Source organism: Podarcis vaucheri (genome assembly GCF_965113315.1).
Source record: "Podarcis vaucheri genome assembly, chromosome: 1".
NCBI lineage: Eukaryota > Metazoa > Chordata > Lepidosauria > Squamata > Lacertidae > Podarcis > Podarcis vaucheri.
In genome coordinates this window covers 49,533,171-49,553,379 of record NC_138759.1, presented here as the reverse complement: position 1 = coordinate 49,553,379, position 20,209 = coordinate 49,533,171, and the positions used below count along the sequence as shown (strand labels likewise).

At 44.2% G+C, this 20,209-nt stretch overlaps 1 long non-coding RNA gene across 1 annotated transcript in view; it reads left to right on the top strand.

Annotated features, from left to right (window-relative positions):
- The first annotated feature begins 6,539 nt into the window (after positions 1 to 6,539).
- The window catches only part of LOC309535109, a 39,519-nt gene continuing 25,849 nt past the window's right edge, over positions 6,540 to 20,209 (top strand). The window contains exons 1-2 of the long non-coding RNA XR_014221019.1: positions 6,540 to 6,844; positions 11,840 to 12,022. This is a non-coding gene — a long non-coding RNA (uncharacterized lncRNA). The remainder of the gene's footprint in view (positions 6,845 to 11,839; positions 12,023 to 20,209) is intronic.

The window sequence follows — 20,209 nt, the reverse complement described above, 5'->3', positions numbered from 1 at the left end:
CTTAAAAACATGGATTATATCCAACTAGGTTTTACTCAGAGCAGGATTACTGAAATCAGTGGACCAAAGTCATGTCTATTAATTTCAGTTTGTCTACTCTGAATATGACTAACACTGGGTACATTAATTTAATCAAAACCTTTATAACCAGGAGAACTTATCACATAAAAAATTACAGAGTTTCATGTTTTGTTCATATCTACTTTGCACAACCAAGCCTGTGAAATACAAGTCAATTGATCCTGTGTACTTACTCTCAGGAAGACTGAACTTCAACTTCTGCAGATGTACTTCAGATTTTATATTTTACTTATTAGTACATATATATATATATCCTACCCTTCCTTAAAGGAGCTGAGAGATCACAACTGGTTTTCGGCCTACTGCCTTCACCCACACACACAGCCCTGCGAGGTATGTCAGATTCAGATTTAATGACTCATCCAAAGTCACTCAGTGAACTTCATGGCAATTTGAACCTGAGTCTCCCGTCTCTTAAACAAGGTCATCCTTCCAGCACTGGCGGAGGAAGAGGAGTGCGGGGGGAGTGCACTGCCCTTGGCAGTGCGATCCCAGTGGGGTGCCATCGCAGCCCCCCTCGCCTACGCTGGGCACCACGTCCCCGAAGGCGGCACGCCACACCCCCCAGGACACACACCAGCCCTGCTCCCGCCTGCTCTCCACCCCCACCCCCGTGCCAGAGCATGAAGCTCCGCCACTGCCTTCCAGAAAGACAAATGTGAACTTGGAGGATAAATACCTGTCCCTTCCACAATTGCATAAGATATAAATTGAAAATACATTTCCAGCTGCACTATACAGCTGGCTCACCTATCTCTATGTGCTAATATTTCAGCAAAACCATGCAGAGGTGTCTGTGAGATCTCACATGATCTCACCAGAACCTGGAAGCTGTGTGACCCCAGTAAGCAATGTTTTGGTGGGCAGGCAGCACATGCACGGGGCAGCAGCACCTTCCTGTTTTGCCTCAGGCGGTGAAATAGGATGGACTGCCCTTCTGTGTGTGTGTTTGTGTCCCCTCCCTTCCAATATAGCAGCTGCATGTATAGCACAGAGGAGGAAGTTTCCTTGCCTCCTATTTTGTCTTGGTGGGTCGCAGGCCGCTTCCCTCTGGCAACACCACTGGGGGAGTGCATAATTCTGCAAGAGAACTCTGCATTCCTTTAAACTAGATTTGGCAGTGCAGTGCAGTAGACATTCCTGGGGTCGCAACTGCTTAAGGTAAAAACTTAAATAAGATGGCAGCCTTGGTGCTCCTAGTCAAGCGGGGGCTAACATGAGGGGGAAAAGGCGTGGGTGTAAAGCTGGGGTTTGTGCTTGAGAGACTCTGTGATGAGTTTTCCACACTGATCGTCTGGAAACACTGCTTCTTCACTTCCCACCCTTACTTTGGACACCGAAGGGGAGGACAGATTTATGCTCCATAAACAGGGAATTCAGTCCCTCGGCACAACCGTCTTGTTAGAACTTGCTGGAAGGAGCTTAACCGAGTGCTACGGTGAAGCTTAACAATGAGTCTGAAAGCAACAGTATCACATTGTTGTTCTTTCTGCATTGGATATTTGTTGCCTTTGTGAAACATACCTTGAACCGCTCTGTATGCAATTCTCCCGCCCCCTGCAGCAGTTCTATTCTTTTCTACACTATCCTATACTGGTATATTATAGTAGCTTAGGCAAAAGGGTAAAGCCACTGACCTATGAAGAGCAGAGCCTTGGTGGATCAGGCCAAAAGCCCACCTAGTGCAAAATCCTAGTAGAACACCCATGCCTATGGGAAACCCACAAACAAGGACATGAGCACAACAGCGCACTCCCCACTGTGGTTCTCTGGGTCTTGCTGAATGACAGCTTTCACAATCACTGACCACTGGCCAGGCTATCTGGGGCTTCTGGGAGTCCAACCACATCTGGAGGGCCACAGGTACTCCGGCCCTGATCTAGAAGCAAATGGAGCCCCAGGAGCAATGTTCATGTTATAGATTCATACTGATAGGTTCATACTTCTCTGCACATTGTATGTATTTTTAAACTGCGTCAATAGTAACCCCTAGCATTTATTTCCTAAGGCTGTTGGGGGGGAAACTACGAGTGAGTGTGGATAATTCATGTATTATGAAATAGAAGCATATTTGTACGTGAATATGAGCTTGCGCTTATTTCAATTAAATTTGATTTTAGTAAGTGTGCCCGAGAGCAGGAGCTTAGACTAATTGCACTACTTATAATGGAAAATTAAGTAAAACTGAATGATAATGGCTTATGGATGCAGGTTCCCTAACTAGGTAAGGTAAGGTAAAAGACCCCTGGACAATTAAGCCCTGTTGAAGTCAACTGTGGGGTGCGGCGCTCATGTCTGCTTTCAGGCCGAGGGAGCCAGTGTTTGTCTGCAGACAGTTTTTCTGGGTCATGTGGCCAGCATGAAAATTCTGAAAGTGGCAATTATATGCATCTGCTACAAAAATGATACAAATCCATTGAAGTGTTGGACAGTATACTTATTTTAGTGTTTTATCCTGCATCCATCTCAGGAACAGAGTAATTTTCCTGAACGTTACATTGTGTGTTCTGTTCTTGATGTCGAGTGGCAACCTCCTCTTTGTGGTCTTAGCTTCATATTTCACTACCATAAATTGTTTAAATGATGAATCAAGTCCCAGTAACTGTGCATCAGCAGCTGATAGATGTACATGTAACCAAGAAGGACGTTCAGGCAGCAGGCAGATGGCCACTGACAGCTGACAAGAGAGGCATATGGCTTGAGCCAATCCAACAAGAGTCCCCCCCCACCTCGCCCCAAATTAATTTGTACACAGCAGATATTATCTCACCTGACAAAGTCTTCATTAGTTTCCACTAGTATCTTTTGGGGCTTTAAACAGAAACACTAGTAAAGCTATAGAAGCACCCTGAGGTCACATAAACAGCAGGCCCAGTTTAGGATTTTGTGCAGTTCTACCTCATTGTTACCTTCCTATGCAATACTTTCTTCTCCATATACAGTGGTACTTCGGGTTACATACGCTTCAGGTTACATATGCTTAAGGTTACAGACTCCGCTAACCCAGAAATAATACCTCGGGTTAAGAACTTTGCTTCAGGATGAGAACAGAAATTGTGCTCCTGCGGCGCAGCAGCAGTGGGCGGTCCCATTAGCTAAAGTGGTGCTTCAGGTTAAGAACAGTTTCAGGTTAAGAATAGACCTCCGGAACGAATTAAGTACGTAACCAGAGGTACCACTGTATTGAAGTAGTACAACACAACCATAGGCATGTGTGAGGAGTGTAGTACAGTAGTTGCTTGGAGTTTGTACTAGTTGGCAAAAGTGATAATTTGTTCTGGATTAGGTAGGGAAGAATTTAACACACTCTCTCTCTGGGGGAACCATGCTAAATTGCATATAAAAAAGGAACATTTCACTAAGGAAGTACTTGTTAGATACAAAAACATACACATCTCAACTCCTGTAAGGCAATACATACTGTAGAGAAGACAGTCTTGTTTTTAAACTTTGAGATGAGAAACATGGTATTTCTTCTGTTGAAACAGCCTCAGGAATTTTGCATTCAGCTGTGCTCATGGGGTCTCAGTCCCCCTCAGTTGTTACAGAAAGGCATCAGAGATCAAGCAACTGCAGGCTGAGGCCATTTATCCTGATAAGATCGAAATTGCTACATGCTGTATCAAGTGGCCCAGGGCATGAAATTCTGTATCTGCAGCCTGTCTCCTAGAGTGGCCAGTTCCTCTGCTCTCTGGCTACCAGATGATTCCACTTGCATAGAATGATGTTGACTATTACTGATCAGGAATTTCTCTCTTCTGGGAGGAAAAAAAAAAAAAGAGGAAGTAAATTACAGCTGCTGCGCACAGAAAGCTGTAGGCTGGTAAAGTAATGGGAATATCTGTTCTCTTGATTTCCCTGGAGATGGTAGTGGTTCTTGTGGGTTCTCCACCACTATCAGGTATTTTTACTTGATATCTTATACTGCTGCCACTAATGCAGAAATATAGTTGCTGCAAACTATATTTCTGCATTAGTGGCAGCAGTATAAGATATCAAGTAAAAAGTAACATACTATATCTCAATTTGATAATTTCTATCAGATTTCAAGGACTTATTTTGAAAACAAACCATATATTCAAACCACCTGTGAAAGCTAAGCAGCAAATGCTACCAATGCATTTCAGATATTACCAATGCACTTCATCATTTCAAGCTTGAAGGAAACTGACAAAAACTGTTATTACATGTGGGAACTGTTCCTTATTACTCTCAATGATGTGTTGAGTTTGGAGAGGAGTTACGGTAATAACAAACATCACGAGCCAATTCCAAAGGTGTTTAAAATAGTGTAAATTACTCTCAGCGTTCCACAAAAGCTCAAGGTAAAATAACTTTTTAAAAAATGAAATGCTTTGTGAAAAGTGTGTTTTTGATATTTGAGGAAACAAGCAATTTTCTCCTGTGTTTGAACATTTGAGCTCAGGAGTCAGCAGAGACTTGAGAAAACTGAATTTAGATCCCCAACTCTGCTATGAACTCATTCGCTTTTAATGAGTAATAATAACATTTAGTGTACAAAGATTTTAATATAAATTATTCTTACTAATCCTTACAATGGTTCTCTAAACAAATCCTTATGATTGTCATTATATTGCATATGGGATTTGAAACGATCTGAGGAAAGGCAGGCAGCCTCCCATTTGCATGTGACTGGCACATGCACATCATTTTCAGCACCGCAAGGGGTGGAATGGGGCAGGTTGGGCCTATGCACATTCTGCTGATGCATGCAGTGCCTTGGAATGCAACCCCTGCGCAAATGGGGAGTTACTTGCTTACCTATGGTAACAGGTCAGTGTACTTCCCCGTTCACACCTCATCAATACACCAGCTCCGGCTAGTTCTCTTTCAGCCTTAGTTTCCCTTCTGTAAAATGGAAATACCAGCAATTCAGCAGGCATGTGTGTTGTGAAGACTAGACAAGGAATGCAAAGCACTCTGCATGTTAATAGGGACACAGACAAAAGCCCCCTTCAGGAATCAGGAATGCAATTGACCCTGACATCTATGCATTGCTGTGGGCTGTCTGCACAAGGAAAGCCACACCCAGGCAAGTACCCATGGGCTGGGCCAGCAGAATGCCCAATGTAAGGGGTCAAGAGAGCAATGTCTTACCCATAGCGGCTAGTGGCACAGGGCGCCAAGTTCTGGAGGGCGCCAGGGAGGAGGCGGAGGCTGGACACTGCACCTCCTGGCATCAGCTCACCGCCCATGCCCGCCTCTGCCATGCTGTGATGAAGCAGTGCCGTGCCCGGAGCCTCTGTCTGCCGCCACGGCGTTGAATATGCTTAAGACGGCACTGCTCCCAGTAATTAGAGAAGGACCATAGCTCACTGGAGAGCATCTGATTTGCATGCAGAAGGTCCCAAAGTCAATCCCTGGCATTTCCAAGTAGGTCCGACCTGGCCTGGCCAGGAAAGGGATCCAAGCTTTTTAGTGCTTTAAACCAGAGGTTTAAACCAGACAGAGTTCCTCAGGCCCAGGGGCCAAATGTGGCCCTCCAAGCATCCTCAGGACTCTCTACAGGCTGTACCCTCTCGCCAGCCCACAACCCCCAGGGGCCACATATTAGTATGAGCAAGGCCAGAGGGAAAAGTGGGTGTTCCATAGGCTAGTTTCTTTCCACACATGCAGCCTTTGGGTTCTCCATCCAGGCAAAGGAGGCATTATCGGACTTTAAGGGGACATCCCAGCGAGGCAAAGACACTGAAGAGTGCAACAGAGGACTACTGAGAATGGCGATCATCCCTAGCTAGCAAGATCAGTGGCGGGAATGATGGGAACTGTAGTCCGAAAACAGGTGGAGACCCAAATTTGGGAAACACTGGTATATAGACCGCCTTGGCTGTACCAAGCAAAGCTCTTGGCAAGCCCCTTAACCCTGACAATTTTATTAAAACCGCAGCCACACTACCAGAAGGAAACACTAGTCGCTCCTCGGCCTGGCTGCCAAGTTCTTTCAAGAGAGCTCAGTGGGGCTTGCCGGCCTTCCCCCTCCCCCCGCTTTTTATATTTTGGCCAGACTTTCATTTTGCCCCCTTAAAACTCCCCAGACTCCACATACTTCCCGGCGCGTCTGGCTGACTCACGCGCCTAGAGGAGAGCAGCACGCGCACCGACCTGCTCTAGGCGCGTCAAGAAGAAACCAGGGCTGGGATGGGAGGGGCGGGGATCCTGGGAGGAGTCGATTTGCCTCCCCTCCCCCCCCCAGGTGCATCTGCCCACGGCAAGCCCGGGGAACCGTGACCTGTGAAGGCGGCCAGCTGGGCGAGCGGGAAGTTCTCCCAGAGACGCCCGAAGCGAGCCTGGCGGCAGCACTACCACCACAGGAAGCCTCGGGGCATCTTTTCCAGCTCCGTGACGTCACTTTCCCACGTCGGCCCAAGCGTGCGAGCATGCCCATATAAAGGCAGGCGGCCTTCCCCACCTTTCCCTCGGCTGGCTCTGTTGGTGAGCAGGCTGGGTAGGAGTCCTGCGCGGGGAGCAGCCGGCCTTACCTTAGAAGGCGGCGGCGGAAAAGTCTGGCCACCATTGGAAAGCGCCTAGCTACCCTGCGGCTGGGCGCGCGTTTCCTCAGCGCGCCGGTGAAGCCCTGACCCTGGGGGGGGGGGGAGCGGCTGTTCCCGGAACGCAGCGCCGCCAAAGGAGGAGGGGGCAGCCAGGCGCGCGCCCCCCACCCTCCTTGCGGCTGCCTCAGGTGTGGGGCTGAATGGGAGCGCTGTCTCTGTCAGCAGGGAATGTAGGAAAACCTACATTCGTGGCGAGCGTGTGGAATAACCTTTCTTTCATTTCCCGCTGAGTAAGCACAGCCCTGCAGAGGGGAGCAGAACATTGTCACCAAGGCCAGGCTTAAGCTGTAGGGGGTCGTCGAGGTGCTGCCCTCCAGATGATTTGCTGGACTCCAGCTCCCATCATTCCTGACCTCAGGCTGATGCAGTGGTTCCCAACCTTTTGTTGGCCACGCCCCACCTAAGCATCTCTAAAATCCTGAGCCCCCCCCCATAATTATTATTATTCAAATAAAGGTAAAGGTACCCCTGCCCGTACGGGCCAGTCATGTCCGACTCTAGGGTTGTGCGCTCATCTCACTTAAGAGGCCGGGAGCAGACACTTCCGGGTCACGTGGCCAGCGTGACAAAGCTGCTCTGGCGAGCCAGCACCAGCGCAGCACACAGAAACGCCATTTACCTTCCCGCTATAAAGCGGTACCTATTTATCTACTTGCACTTAGAGGTACTTTCGAACTGCTAGGTGGGCAGGAGCTGGGACCAAAGGATGGGAGCTCACCTCACCACGGGGATTCGAACCGCCGACCATACGATCGGCAAGTCCTAGGCATTGAGGTTTTACCCACAGCGCCACCCGCGTCCCAAATAGTGAACTCCTATTCACTTGGAGGAAGCCTAAAAGGCCATTCATTGTTAATTCTCAAATTGCCCCCCTTAAAAATCAAATTGCCCCCCTTTGGGGGGGTGTCCCCCCACTTTGGGAACCACAGGGCTAATGGAAGCTGGAGTCCAGCGATGCACTAGAAGGGCTAGAAAGAAATTGCAACGTAATCCTCAGACCTAACGGTATATGTCATTCAGAGTGAGTGGGGATGTCTCCACCTGGTGTGCATGACCTTTTCTGTTTCTCAGCTTCAAAAACAGGAGTTTGGGGCTGTCATTGGCGCATGCACACTCATCTGTACATGTGTGGTGGCTGGCTCCAATGTACTCTGCAGTGGCACCCTCCCTGTGGAACGTCCTCCCATCAGGTGTCAAAGAGATAAAGAACTACACAACTTTTAGAAGACATCTGAAGGCAGCCCTGTATTGGGAAGTTTTAAATGTTTGACATTTTATTATGCTTTTATATGTATTGGAAGCCACCCAGAGAGGCTGGGGAAACCCAGCCAGATGGGTGGGGTATAAATAATAAAACAACAACAGCAATCATGATACACCATTCATAGGTATGAAATGAATGTGGCTTACGTCTTCTGGTATGAGAACAAAACACACTTTATCTCTCTCTTGTGCTGTTTAGGCTTCATAAGGATCCACACTTTACTGTTCACTGTTGTTATATATGATGTACCTGTATACATATATACATAGAAGTAAAAAATGGTGGTGGTACATAATGGCACAGATGGGTACAGGGGAGTGATTTTAGGGATGTGCAGTCCAATACCCACGACAATAGCCCAACTCTCATCCCCAAAGCAAGCAGTGTGCAATAATACCACTTTACTGGAGGAAGAAATAATTCCCAGCAAGTGTGCCTAGCTGTTTAAAATGCTTGGAAATGGTGATTCCTTCACAATAGGAGCCATTGGATATCTGGGCCAGTTGAGTCACAGCTCTAATGATTCTTCCAGGAAAGCCACGGTGTCTGGATTGGCCCTACAATGCTGCTGTTCTTCGACAATGTCAGCTTACCACAATCAGTCAACAGTCCCTTTCAAGGAATTGGCCTGAACAGCACATGGCCTAGAGAGACTGAAGCTTTCACCTTTAATTCATCCCCTTGTACTAGCTCCTTGCCTCTTACCAAAAACAGGGTGTACAAAAATTATCTTGGTTTTCTGGTGCCAGTGCTATTTTTTTTTAGTAATGCAAGATTGAAAAATAATGATACAATTAGAAATAATGATACTCATACATTCTGAGGTCATTTAACTGATGTAGAAGCATAGACTTGGAAAGGACCGCAAGGATCATCTAGTCCAACACTCTGCAATGCAGAAATCTCAACACATGGCCCCCATTCAATTTGAAACCATACCAGACTCTGCTTAGCTTTGCAAATGTTCTAGCCGTTTTACTGCTGCGCTGACATACCATGCACAAGTGGTGTCTGATTGTAAAGGAAATCACAATCTTCAACATGTCTACATACAGCAAAGATGTAGGTCCAATTTTTTTTTTGGAATGTTTTATTTTTCCATGCAAAAATGAATGAATGCCAACTGCAAGCACAGTATTAAGCAGGCATGGCAGTTTCAGAGTGCTTACCTTTGCTTAATAAAAACACGCCAAATTAATAAAAACATGCCAAATTAGATCACTCTCTAGGGCATCAGGAAATTTGGGTGGTTTAACCAAAGCAGCTGAATTTTCAACCCCCCCCAAATAAACCCACATCACTGCTAAAGAGCATTGAGTTTTCTTTCCCACCCTTAAGTAATCTGGATTCAATGTGTTAATTACAGGTAATTTAAATTGCCATGAGAGCCAATCATGGCCAAAAGGTGGAGTGTTGGACTTGGACCCCCTTGTTCAAGGAAATCATTGTGCAACAGACTTTAGAAGGACTCTCTGATCTGATCTGCATGACACGCTAAACCAAACTATGGCACACCAAGATCTTGAGACGATGGAGGCAAAGCTTGTCACCCCTTTGCTCCTCCCTGGTCCTTTCTACTGCTGTGCTGAGCTAAGCTTAGGTTTTTTTGTTGCCAGAGATCGTGTTTGGTGAGGAGAGTGCTTAACCATGAGTCCTGGTTTAAGACCATGCTGAGACAAATATTAGGGGAACTTATCTCCACATGAACATGTATAGGACGCAGATGAAAAAAATGCTAAATTTTGAAAAAGAACAATTTTCCTTTCAGAAACATTTGGGCTAGTTACCTGAATGAAATATATATATATATCTCAACTGAAAGGACAATGATACTTACAGTGTAGTCCTATATGTGTCTACTCATAGGTAAGCACCATTGAGTTCAATGGGATTTATTCCATCCCAGGTAACCGTGTATAAGATTGCAGTGCACAACTTGTCTACCCATCTTCAGTTTTCCACAGACATTGCTCACTCTCTGTCTTTTGGGTGGTTTAACCATGTCTGCTGTAGTTCTGCATTTAAGACAAGGGCAAGGAAGAGATTCTGCTGAGCTTACCTAACTGATCTACAAAGTCACTTCATAACCCTAGGCTAGAACAAAGGAAGTTCAGCAGGCAGCTCTAAAATGCTTAGGAAGCAGAGTCAGGAGTCTGACTCAGGGGGGAAGGATTCACAAAAAAATTATCCTCCTAAAAGTGAAAATATACTTATGTGATCAGTGCAAGAACAGAAATGATTTATTTCCAGTTAGCACCACTGTAGCTCTGAAACTGTACCATTAGATTTTATTTATTAATCACCTCCCACATATATGCACCATATGCAGCTGGAAAACAGCACAGAAAACAGCAAATATGTGTCCAAAACAATTCAAAGTAGACACCCAGTGCAGAGAACTGTTCATCCCACTGGTAAAGCCCATTGGAACAAAAATGTCTTCAATTGTTTCTGGCAAGCACAGATAGTGAGCGCCTGCCATATCTCATGGACTATAAACTTAGTTCACAAGACTTCAGATGATAGCTCCATTTGTACAAATAATACTTTTTAGGCGCTTTCAGAGACAGCAGTAACCAACATGGCTTGGTGTAGACTTCCAACAAAGCTTATAATATAGCAGATTTACCATTACACATTATATTATTTAATAATAATAATAATAATAATAATAATAATAATTGGTGACTTTTGTTTATTCATAGAAGTGTCCCCATTATTTTCTCCAGTGATTAAGAGGCAAAAGTACAGAAGTCACAGGGGAATCTATTTGCAAGTCAGAACAACTGCTTGGTATGAGTATATCTGATTCACAAAGAAATACAGATTTGCATTCTTTCCCTATTACAGGGAAGTACTGTAGGTTTTTTCCCCCATCACAGAAGTCATGGGCCTTGCATGGGGGGCCTGCAGTGGCAGATGACTGATTTTTAGTGCAATTGTAACCATGTCTACTTAGAAAATTATCAATAAACCACAGACACAAATAGAAAAAAATTAAAGCAAATGTTTACAACTATATTATATGTCCCAGTAGACTTGCTGGGGGAAAGGTTTTCAGCATCTAGAACAACACAGCCTGATATCAGTAGGCAAGGGGCTCCAAAGCTAGGTGCTGCAACCCTAAAAGGTTAGCTCTTTACAAATTAGCACCAATAAGCCAGAACTTTATAGGTTTTGCATTTTAATATTTATATTAATTTTTTTATAGACAGCTGATTTCTATTACGGTTATAAGCTGTTTTGAGTATATTTTTAAAGTGGAATATAAATATTTCAACAATGTGAAACTTAACGTGAAATCAAGTTTGCTGTAACAACAGGACTCCAGATATTCAGGGTTTAAACTTTAAGATATAAATTCCTAAAAAGATGAGAGTGGGAAGAGGTTTGAAACCTTCATTAACTTTATTGGTATCATTCAATTCAAAAGCAAAACAACAAACAACCCATAAGCAAGAATAGTTTTTTGTGAAACATGTTCACCAACATTCCTCTCCAGCTATCTCATGCACATCTCTTTGGTTTTTCCTTCAGATAAGAATGAAATGCTTTCTGTTGATCACATGGAATTTTTCAGTTTATCACCAATCTTCTAGATAAGGTGCTCACGCAAAGCAATTCCTATGTCAACACTGCAGCCTCCTAGTAGAGGGGAGCTGCACAGTTTTCTGCCTTATATGGATCAGCTTGTTTGAACAACTACATTAAACTAATGAAGGTCTTTGAGGCAAACATTAAAGGCAGATGTACTTAACATCCCATTCATCCTTTAAAAAATATATATTTTTATTTTCCTGCATAAACAAAAACAACAATGACAAACGAAAAAAGTATTACTGGCTGTCTCAGAGCAGGTTAAACAGGTAAGTATTTCAGAATTACATAAAGTGTCTTAATATATCCTTTTTCTCTTTCGTAGGTTAAGTTATTTGATTACATTCAACACAATTGAACATTATGGGTCGGAGAAATGGTAGGGAGCAGAAACATTTCACCTCTTCCCATGGACTGTTTCCCCTGCTCCATACTGCCTCCCCAATCAGCTTGCCCTGTGGAAAGCCAGAAAGCCACCTTTCAACAACCTGGACCTGGGAAATATCAGGTAGGAAAGAATTTAGGCATGGCTAGTATTGTACTGTAATTACTTGATTCAGGTTAAGACGTTCTAGCAAGACCTTGCTCTGTTCTTTGGTAGATGTCAGGTGAGTAGATGCCAGGAACAAAGGCTTTTTACCCGGGGCTCCTTCCATTTGGAACTCTCTTCCTCAAGATGTCTTTGATGTTCCTTTCTTTATGGTTTTCAGTCAGTGCCGTGCTTGCGATGGAAGGCAGGATAGACCTCCTGTTCCATCTTGCGACTTTTAAAAGTTTGCCTGTTTCAGAGGCCTTGCAAATTTTTGAAATGAGCTGCAAATAGAGTTAGAACAAGTTCCAGCGGCAGTTAATATAGGTTTATATTATACAGCAGCACTCTTTTTCCACACTGGGCAGGCTGGTGCTGCAACCACATTTTATTACCATTAATTTTGCCAGAAAACTGATCCGGGGGAAGAAAACCCTGGGTTGCAACGAATTTACAAGATCATCATCTACATACACTGTAAAAAGTGATTGGCAATTCTAAAGAAAAGGGAAATTATGGAAGTAACATGTAATTTCTCCTGTATAGCAACATTGCAAAACAGTTTACCAAGTCAAGAAAAAAGCAAAAAAAAAAAAGCAAACAGCAGCCAGTCATTTCCTTCCACAGCTGTGTACCATCCTTCTACATACTCCCCCCATCCTATTTAAATGTCACTTGTATTTAGTTCTTTGATGGTAGTGACTCCTTCTCTTATTACAAAGGATACACATACCCTTGTTTTTTCTCTTTCTCTCACCCTCCCCATTTTTTAAAAGGGGCAAACAGCTTTGTACCTTCAACCAGTGCATAGCAGGAAATCTTGCTATTGCCTTTGAACTGGGACTTGTGAAGGCTAAATTCTCTGATTCTTGTGAATAAGCCCTTAGGAACAAAGATCTTTTCGTCTGGGGTTTCTTTCAGTGACTTACTTCTATTTCTCATTGTTTCCGTTTCCTAAGGGTACTTTCTGCTATGATTTCTCCGAATGTTCTACAAGTTCAATTAAAATCTGCTTATATTTTGACCACTCCACTAGTAATGTGTTGTCCATGTCATCATCATGAGCTGCAACTTGAAAACCAGGAGGAAACAGTCCTCACAGAGGTGCAAGCAGGGCACCAACAGCACAATCTTAACCATGGCTGCTCATAATTAAGTCTACTGAGTTCAGTGCAGCTAACGCCTAGGTAAATGGAGTTAGGATTGCACCATCATAGACTCCGCTGTCTCCAGCTCCAAGAAGTGCTTCCTTTCATGGCATTCATAGAAACATAGGATACACCCACACAATAGAATCAAATCTTATACAAATTTTAGCCATCATGGAGAATCCTGTTAAGGGAGTTGGGAACTGTAAGTTTGTGAGGTCAGCATCCTTAGCAAATTACATTTCCCAGGATTCTTTGGGGGAAAGCAATGACTGTTAGTTGTATAGGAGTGCCTGAAATGTACGGTGCAAATGTGATCACAGGAGGCTGCCTTATAGTGCGTTTGACCATGGGTGCTTCTAGCTTAGTAATAGGTACTCGTTGACTGGCAGAGGCTCTCCAGGTTTTCAGATGGATCTCTCTCAGCTCTTCTTGAATATGTCAGGGAGTAAACATGGAACCTTCTGCAAGCAAAATAGATGCTCTTCCACTGAGCTATGGCTCTTCCCTGGGGCTCATCCACAGTTGCTATGGTTTTTACTCCCCACTATTTCCCTGACAGTGAGAAAATGTAGATCCCATGAGATAAAGAGAGCCTAGGAGCCACATCACACAAAGATGTTAATATTTGTAAAAGTACATATCATCAGTGTTCCCTAGTGAACGTCCTTATATAATACCCACATCTACTCAGAGTGCACATTTGCCTCACTATTTGCAAACATATGTTTGCCTTGTTAATGTGGTACACTTTACATGTAAATATTATTGCCACAATCCAGAATTAAGCATGCTTATCCACTGGTAAGCCATTGGATGGGATGGGCACACTTGCATTTTTGTTGGGCTGAGATCAGTGTGTGCAGCTCCAAGTTTCCTTCTCTCTCCACAAGGAAGGGGCAAGGAAGTTGAGCTGAATACAACTGAAAAGAAAATATCAGCATTACCAAAATTCTCCAAATTATCTCTAGATTACAGGCCAACATTTCACTAACACATCTTTAAGTGTCCATAGCAAAGTCAAGGGAGTTGTCTGCTGAGTAATTTGATATTGACTACTGAGTGCAAACAGACAAATTAAGTGTAGGGAAGGAGTGACAATCAAGTTCCCATTGGGGCTTTCCTCTTTCTGGTTTGGGTTTCCAGGGCAGCCTGGGAGTGGTTCCCATCCATATGTGAACAGGCAACTCTCAGGGAGAAAGGGACAAAGAAAGAAGGGCTAGAACAGTATTCCTCCTTTGATCCATACTCTGCTTTAATAAAGAAGCTTTGTTTGCACATCCCACTCACATCTTTCTTCAAAAGGGCGGTAAAGAATCTGACACTACCTCAAAACAGAAGCCTGTTATGTGAACAAAGTGGGATCTTCCCTGTTACATTTCTTCTTTATGTGTGCTTGCTATAAACTAGTAGAACCCACATGCTGTTCACTGAACTATAATGGCGGGCCTCTGACCTTCCATTCCAATAAATAAAGGAGGCAATAAGGCTTCTATTGAAGGCATCACAAGTGGCACTTCTCAACAATATGTTGCAACATGGAGTGCTCCAGTTCAGTCTCCGAGCCTTTGTTTGGGATACCTTATTCCATACCTTAGTTTTCTCTTCCCCAACCTCAGTACATTCAGCATTCTGTGGCCACTGAACATGCTCAGTCTTCATTGACCTGTTTTGGGTTCCCTATTAAGCTCCTCATCTCATTAAAAAAAAATAAAAATCGATATGCAGACCTTTGGGTTCCCCTAAGCCAGCCAATACCTTTTCCTTATGTGTAGATGGTCCCATTTTGGCTACATAAGGGGCCACATTAAGAAAATTGAGTTCACCATTAGTTTATTACGGTCTATATCCTCCAGCATGTGGGAATACTTTTCTATCTATGACCCAGCTTGTTGCAACAAATCAGATCACAACTATAGTGCTTTCAGCTTTCAGCTGATGAATGCCGTATGTTGATGAATGGTTCAACCAAGCAACAGGAAAGCAACAATACTCCCAAGGTATTTCTCCCCCCACTCCAATTCAAATATGGGAGAATATCAATAGCCACAATGGCTGTGTTCTGCCTCCACTGTCAAATGCACAATGCCTCTGAATACCAGTTGCCAACCTCAAAGCCAAAGTGAGAGCATTTGGGTCAAAATTAAGGGAGAGAAGAATAACAGAGACCTCATTGTGGGAGTTTACTATAGATCCCCAAGCCAAATGGAGGACATAGATGATGCCTTCCTGGAACAGATGGCCAAGCATGCAAAAGGAAGGGAGATAGTAGTAATGGGGGACTTCAATTACCCAGATATTTGTTGGATGTCAAACTCAGCCAAGAGCATAAGGTCAAACAGATTCCTCACTGGCCTTGCAGACAACTTCATTGTCCAGAAAGTGGGAGAAGCAACAAGAGGAACAGCCATTTTAGATCTGGTCCTAACCAATGTTGATAACCTGGTTAGTGGGGTAGAAGTGGAAGGTTCATTAGGTGCGAGTGATCATGCTCTTCTGAAGTTTACTATACAGCGGAAAGGAGCAGCCAAGCATACTAGGACTCAATTTCTTGACTTTAAGAAAGCCGACTTTATAAAACTTAGGGAAGTACTGGGTGAGATCCCATGGACAGTTATACTAAAAGGAAAGGGAGTTCATGATGGCTGGGAGTTTGTTAAGAGGGAGATAGTAAAAGCACAACTTCAGGCAATACCAATGAGACAGAAACATGGAAGGTGCCTGAAGAAGCCAGGGTGGCTATCTAAAGAACTTTTAACTGAGTTAAGATTAAAAAAGGATGTGTAAAAAAAATGGAAAAGGGGGGAAACCACCAAAGAGGAATTCAAACAAATAGCCAGCACATGTAGACACAAAGTCAGAAAAGCTAAAGCACAGAATGAACTTGGGCTTGCTAGAGAGGTTAAAAGCAACAAAAAAGGCTTTTATGGGTATGTCCATAGCAAAAGGAAGAACAAAGAAACAGTGGGGTCACTCAGAGGAGAAGATGGTGAAATGCAAACAGGAGACACAGAAAGGGATGAACTCCTCAATGCCTTCTTTGCCTCAGTCTTCTCTGATAAAGAAAACAATGCCCGACCTGAAGAATTTGGAGCAAATGATTCAGCAGAGGAAACACAGCCCAGAATAACTAAGGAGATAGTACAATAATACTTGGCTAGTTTAGATGTATTCAAGTCTCCAGGGCCAGATGAACTACATCCAAGAGTATTAAAAGAACTGGCAGATGTGATCTCAGAACCACTGGCAGTCATCTTTGAGAATTCCTGGAGAACAGGCGAAGTCCCGGCAGACTGGAGGAGGGCAAATGTTGTCCCTATTTTCAAAAAGGGGAAAAGAGAGGACCCAAATAATTATCGCCCAGTCAGTCTGACATCAATACCAGGGAAGATTCTGGAGCAGATCATTAAGCAAACAGTCTGTGAGCACCTAGAAAGGAATGCTGTGATCACCAATAGTCAGCATGGATTTCTGAAAAATAAGTCATGTCAGACTAACCTGATCTTGTTTTTTGACAGAATTACAAGCCTGGTAGATGAATGGAACGCAGTGGATGTAGCCTACCTTGATTTCAGCAAGGCATTTGACAAGGTGCCCCATGATATTCTTGTAAAGAAGCTGGTAAAATGCGGTCTTGACTATGCTACCACTCAGTGGATTTGTAACTGGCTGACTGACCGAACCCAAAGGGTGCTCATCAATGGTTCCTCTTCATCCTGGAGAAGAGTGACTAGTGGGTTGCCACAGGGTTCTGTCTTGGGCCCGGTCTTATTCAACATCTTTATCAACGACTTGGATGATGGACTCAAGGGCATCCTGATCAAATTTGCAGATGACACCAAACTGGGAGGGGTGGCTAACACCCCAGAGGACAGGATCACACTTCAAAACGACCTTGACAGATTAGAGAACTGGGCCAAAACAAACAAGATGAACTTTAACAGGGAGAAATGTAAAGTATTGCACTTGGGCAAAAAAATTGAGAGGCATAAATACAAGATGGGTGACACCTGGCTTGAGAGCAGTACATGTGAAAAGGATCTAAGAGTCTTGGTTGACCACAAACTTGACATGAGCCAACAGTGTGACGCAGCAGCTAAAAAAACCAATGCAATTCTGGGCTGCATCAATAGGCGTATAGCATCTAGATCAAGGGAAGTAATAGTGCCACTGTATTCTGCTCTGGTCAGACCTCACCTGGAGTACTGTGTCCAGTTCTGGGCACCACAGTTCAAGAAGGACACTGACAAACTGGAACGTGTCCAGAGGAGGGCAACCAAAATGGTCAAAGGCCTGGAAACGATGCCTTATGAGGAATGGCTAAGGGAGCTGGGCATGTTTAGCCTGGAGAAGAGGAGGTTAAGGGGTGATATGATAGCCATGTTCAAATATATAAAAGAATGTCACATAGAGGAGGGAGAAAGGTTGTTTTCCGCTGCTCCAGAGAAGCGGACACGGAGCAGTGGATCCAAACTACAAGAAAGAAGATTCCACCTAAACATTAGGAAGAACTTCCTGACAGTAAGAGCTGTTTGACAGTGGAATTTGCTGCCAAGGGGTGTGGTGGAGTCTCCTACTTTGGAGGTCTTTAAGCAGAGGCTTGACAGCCATATGTCAGGAGTGCTCTGATGGTGTTTCCTGCTTGGCAGGGGGTTGAACTCGATGGCCCTTGTGGTCTATTCCAACTCTATGGTTCTATGATTCTATGCTGGGAATCACAGGTGGGCAGAATACCTTTTCTCTCCCACAGGTATCTGGTCGGCCACTGTAAGAACAGGAGTTGGACTAGATGGGCCATTGGCCTGATCCAGCAGGCTTATCTTATGTTCTGATTCCACATCTTCTCTTTGCAAAATCAGAGTTACATGCTGATGCAAGATACAGCGTATTAAGACCATTGCTGAGCTGTGCAGCTTCTGAACAATAATTGCATTCACTGAAATTTCAGGTAATGGGGGGAAATCATTTTAGCTCATCTCGCTGAAGCTTTAAAATGCATTCTAATCATGATGGTCCAAGTTCAGTTCTCTGCTGAAACCATTTACAAAACATATCATGAGTAACTCTAGTCCTTGGACAGAGGAGTCAGCTAATTAGGAAGGTCATCTCTAACATCTCACTCGGCAGACAAAACAAAGTCTTATGCCAGGGGGATTCAGGAAAGAAAGGTTATTTTTAATTAAACCACAATAGACGAGGAACCACAATATTGTTTTGGAATGAAACCTATTTAAAGTAATACACCATTGCTATGGAAACGGGGAACTGTGCTGGAGAGGCAGGAAGGCAGATTGGCTAAGGAGTATTTGAGGAATCCTCAGTTTGATGGTGATCTGAACATCTAATTTTGCCATATCCCTCATCTCTCTAGAAGGTCAACAAGCCATTATCGAAGTGTGATAGGGCAACTTGGTCAACCCTCAAGAGTGCAAAGAAATGTGTTGCAATTTTAAGAAAATCCATGGGCAGAGTCTGATGGTAGAATATGGGGAAGGGGAAGAAAGAGACCCTATAGAAAAACAGGAGGTGCCCCCACAACCCCTTTCTCCACCCTCCAACCACAATAGGCAAAGGTTGCTGCATGTATTTCCTGCATATTGCTGGGGTTGGGGGCAGCACATTGTGCTTGGTTTGCCCAGTGGGTTAGGGAAATGATACTGAGAGGAGGGGAAACTGGGTTTCAAGGACCTGGGGCCTGTGGTGCACATCCTCAAAGTCAGATTCCTTTTCTAAAGAATAATTTAAATGGTAGATATGGCTTAGATGGATGAAGAGCCAGTGGCAGGGGTGGGAAGAAGGCAAGTAAATAGGAAGCAAGATAATGTGTGTAAAATTATGTGTGGTGTAGAAAAAAAGTAGACCCACTTCTCCCTCTCTCATAATATTGGCATCTGGGATCTTCCAACAAAGCTCAGTGGTGTGAGATTCAGGAGCAACAAAAGGAAGCACTTCTCCACTCAGCCACATTGTGTAATGATGGCCACCAACCTGAATGGCTTTAATCAACTATTGGATAGTAGACATTCTGGTTATGTCTTAACTCTATGTGCCATGCCAATTGCTGGTGAACAATACTGAGAGAGTACTATTGCACTCATGCTTTGCTTGTGGGTTTCCTATAGGTATTTAGTTAGCACTGTGGGAGCTAGATAGTGGGGTTTCTGCAGATCCACCCTCCCAACACTGAAATCTCCACTGCATACCTGGATGGGGGTGGGCAATGGGGACGTTGGGGTCATGTGGTTGCATGAACAGGATTGCTGGATTGGTAAGCGAATAAGCAGCAGCAACACCCGTGTTGTGAAGGTGGATCCATCACACCACACATGCTCCTACTGGGATTAGATAGGTCTTTACTGTGGCACAAAAGGCTTTTCTTAGGCATTGTCTTATGGCTCTGGCTTTCAAGGGCCTTCAGAAAGGAGCCTTCCCCCATCCTGATTGTTGAACCGGAAGTGCTGGGCATTGGAACTGTCTGGGTCTTTCTGTAGACCAAGCCTGTGTGCTCCCCTGCCTGCCCCTCCTTACACTTCTGAAAGGAGCTTTGAATTATTTCAAGAACAAGTTCTGTCTTGCCAGCCACACCCCTTTTCTACATTCTACTGCAGAAACTCTGAACAAGCTTTTTTCTTCAAATCTAGGAATCATGACCAGCCTCTGGCCAGCACTGTTTGCACAAAAATCATCGGTGTAGGCATCATTTAGGGCTTTGTTTCCCAAATGCCTGATATGACTAAAGACCACCCCTTCCCAGAATTAAAACTCGAGGCACACTTCCACCCTATGCCACACAAAAGGTTTACTTTTAGTGTGTGTGTAAGAGTAAGATTTACGCACCTTCAGGAGCAGTTCATCCACCTCCAGAGTCTCCCCTGCATTCTTCAGTGTTCTGGATCCACTCCATTCAGACATGAGGATTCCTACCTGGCAAAATAGCAGCAAAGCATCCCATGGTGCTTCGGATCTGTTGTGCTTTTCTTATTGGCAGTGTTCCACTCTCCTCCAACCAATTTAGGGA